At 42.6% G+C, this 3,648-nt stretch overlaps 1 long non-coding RNA gene and 1 pseudogene across 1 annotated transcript in view; one reads left to right on the top strand and one right to left on the bottom strand.

The window, feature by feature from the left end:
- Nucleotides 1-226: 226 nt before the first annotated feature.
- On the bottom strand, nucleotides 227-871 carry LOC104849650 (annotated as a pseudogene).
- Nucleotides 872-947: 76 nt separating this feature from the next.
- LOC104849651 overlaps nucleotides 948-3,648 on the top strand; it is a 54,337-nt gene continuing 51,636 nt past the window's right edge. Inside the window, exon 1 of the long non-coding RNA XR_004514720.1 lies at nucleotides 948-1,046. This is a non-coding gene — a long non-coding RNA (uncharacterized LOC104849651). The remainder of the gene's footprint in view (nucleotides 1,047-3,648) is intronic.

Here is a 3,648-nt window from a genome sequence, read left to right as displayed (position 1 = left end):
GTTGAGAAGTGTCCATGGTGAATTCCCAGAGTGCATGAGCAGCCTCCTGCCCACTCCCTGGGCCTACCCCTACTCCCCAAAGCAGGTTCTTCCTCAGCAGTTAGTTATGGAAGTCCTTCCATAGTGTATCTTTTCTTAAAAAATATTTTTTTCCATCAAGGTCATCTTATGTTTTTATGGTTATTGTTATTATTTCCCCCTTCTTTCCTTTTTTTTCTCTCTCCTCCTAATACACACTTTTTTTAGTCAGGGGACTACCATGACCTCGCTCCAGCCCTGCCCCTGCAGACAAGACCTCAGGCCTGCTGTCAAAACCACTGTAGAATCGAGGGCAGGAACCGCTGCAGTTGGTGGTCCCGGCCATGGCGGGCACATGGGAACCCCAGTCTGTTGTGCTGATGCCTGATCTATTGGCTCGTTTCGGGATCACCTTGATTTGTCTTCCTCTAAACAAGGACTTGTCTAAGGCCAGGAAAGTCCTCACTGACTCCTTGAGCACTCTATATACGCAAACCCTTTGGGATGGCCACTAAATTTGTCACAAAGTATGGTGACACGGTTGACTGAACCACAGCCATGAAAGTGAGCTTCTAGTTCTTCCGCGGTTGCACCATGGTCCACACTGCCAACACAGATGGAACGAGCATCAGCCTCCATTCTCTCTTCAAAACCATGATCGCCAGGCCACCGTTGCCTGCAGGTGGACTCATATTCATCTGCTTCTCCACCTCGTTTTGCGGCTGTTTCAGCTTCTCCACTTCCTCCATCTCCCTGACTCGAGCTTTGATCGCTTCCAGCTCCCGGTCCTCAATGGCGCAGTCCCCTTGGTCACCGGCTCTTCCTTCTCCTCTTGGCTACCAGAGGCTTCTGAGCCGGGGCGGGGGCGGGGGCGGGGACTCGGGCTCAACCCTCCCACTCCACGCCGTTCCCAGAGTCCCCTGCGCCACTCCACCTCCCAGGGCCCCCTCGCCAGCCTCCTCACGGCCGAGGCCCAAGATGGTGCCTCCGCCCGTCCTGAAGCCTTGACCACCTGCAACCCCTCCAGAGTAAGTTTTATGAATGTAAAGATTTTGTCTGTCTTGTCTATGGCTGTATTTCCAGTGTCTAGAACTAGAATCCCAAGCTTTTTACATAAAAGGCCGGATAGCAAATATTTTAGGTTCTGTGGGCCATGCAGTTTTCAACTCTTTTCAACTCTGCCATTATAGCAAGAAAGCGTTTATGCACTATGCATAAATGGATGTGTGTGGCTCTGTACCCTTAAAACTTCATTTGCAGAAACCAGAATTTAAGTTTCATGGAATTTTCGCGTCACAAAATATTATTTTTCTTTTGATTTTTTTTAAAACCATTAAAAAATGTAAGACACTAGGATTTGTTCTTGAGCTAAATAGAAAACAACTAGCAGGCCACATTTGACCTGCAGGCTGTAATTTGCTGACTCCTGATTTAGACAATGCTTAAAATATAGTAGAAATCTGATAAACATGAATGAACGAGTAAGTGTAACTCTAAATACAGGAAAGTTTATTTTTTAAGCTTACAGTGGTTAGAACCCCAGGGAACTAATGACTTTTATCTGTTCATATAAATATGACACTTGCCATTTATAAAGCTCTTTACCATTCACAAAAATGGCTTTCATGTGGAGGGCCTCAATGTGTGATTGTAAACCGGTTTGCCGCGTTGGTCAGCAAGATCCTCCTGTATTAGTGAGTCGCCTGTTTCAGGAAAAAAAAAAGTTCTGAGAAAAGAACTTTTTATTCCACCCTTGTGCAGCTCTGTCACTCTCATCTAGGTGATGTGTCCTTCTCCTGGGACTCCCTATAGCTACAGCACTGACAGCTAACTAATAAGAGTTGTTGAGGCCCCTGCTTAACCCTCCTTGGGTGTGAGCAACATCCGATTGCCCCTACAAAGTGATAATCACCAGTCACAACTTTTGGCAGCAACTCCCCCAGACAGTCAATAAATAGGACAAAAGGAAAAGCCATAATCCATGGCAATGAATAGTGTTTTCCAGCCAGAAGCCGAGCCACAAAAGCCCAAGAAAAATCAATGATGCAGAAAGAGATTTTGGACCTGACTTCAGCTTTAGGCAAAGGAGGATAATTCTGCAGCTTCCTCTTAGCCTTCAGGTGCCTCCTGGAAATGTCAAAATTAATATCCAAGGGGCTGTTGCTATCGTGTGTCTTACTTAAAAGGTCTCCAAGTGAACTTTGTTACTGAATAACAGTCTTCCCAACTCCTGTCTCTAATGAGAAGACATGAGATGAAGCTGAAGAAATAATAACGTGCTTTGTTTCAAAGTCAGTTTTCTGTTAGATCTGTATGACAGAATGAAAATGCCTACCTAGTCCCCATGGCCCAGAGTAAAAGAAGACAAGTCTGTGGACTAACATGACCTCAGAAAACAGTCCCTAGCTAGGTCAATTTATCATCAGTGTGAAGTGGAGAAGAAGAGAGAAGTATGAATATAGTAAATAAAATGGGAAAGGACACCAAGTGCCTTTTGTGAAACAAAAGAGGAAATAAAACTGATAAACAAAAATGTAAGGAAATGTCAACCTCACTGGAAACCAAATAAATAAAAATCAAAACCACAACACGTTGCTTCTCATGCATCAAACTAGTAAATATTTTTAAAGTAATAGTGCCCCAGGTGCCAGTGTGCAGTGAGCCACACACCACCTAGCACTGCTAGTCAGACAAAAGCTGGCCAGATACTTTTAAAGCCATGACAAATACTCTGAAAGCCTTAGTGCTCATCCCTCTTGACACAGAGATACTGTTTCTGGACATCTAACTTCAGGAAGCAAGTCTTGAATATTAAAAATGTTTTGTGTATAGGCCTGGCACACTCCTGTGATTTCAGCTATTCAGGAGACCAAGACAGGAGAATCACAAGTTTGAGGTCAGCCTGGGCAATTTAGCAAGACCCTGTCTCAAAATAAAAAAGGGCTGGAAATGTGGCTCAGTGATGGAGCACTTGCTTATATAGAAGAAAGCCTTGAGGTCAATCACCATTGTCAGAGAGAGAGAGAGAGAGAGACAGAGAGGGAGATTGTTTTGTGTACAAAGTTAGGTTTTGCATTTTCAGTAGCACTAAACTAGCAGTCATCTTAATATCTGGCAGCAAAATGGGGGTTAAAGAAATGATGGTTTATCTGCACAGTGGGATATTATCCAGCTTCATAAATAAAACACTAGAAAACATTTATGATGTGTGGAATAAAGTATGCAAAACTGTGCGTACTATCTGATTATAAATATGTTTTAAAGTCAATTTGTATTTAAAAAGAACATAAAATGTTATTAGTAGTAGTTTGAGTCATATGTTTTGGAGTGATTAAAAAATTTTTAAATTTCTTTGTATTTTCCAAACTTACTAGATATGCAAAGATAATTAACTTATTTTAGCAGGTGTAGGGCAGGAAGGAAAATAGCCCCAGACTCCTTTTTAGGATATAAGTACTCCACATAGGAACTTGGTCTTTTCTTTCTTTCTTTTTTTATCCACTTGGAGCCCAGGAAATCAGGCATATATATTACCCTTGAAGTGTTTAGAAGCTTGGGCTGGGGATTTGTGCCTCATAAGCACAAGGTCCTGAGTTCAATCCCCAGTACCAAAAAAAAAAAAAAAAAAAA

The sequence above is a fragment of the Fukomys damarensis genome, unplaced genomic scaffold (genome assembly GCF_012274545.1).
Source record: "Fukomys damarensis isolate Sample0158 unplaced genomic scaffold, DMR_v1.0_HiC HiC_scaffold_29, whole genome shotgun sequence".
In the NCBI taxonomy this organism is placed as follows: Eukaryota; Metazoa; Chordata; class Mammalia; order Rodentia; family Bathyergidae; genus Fukomys; species Fukomys damarensis.
This window is presented reverse-complemented; position numbering and strand designations above follow the sequence as displayed.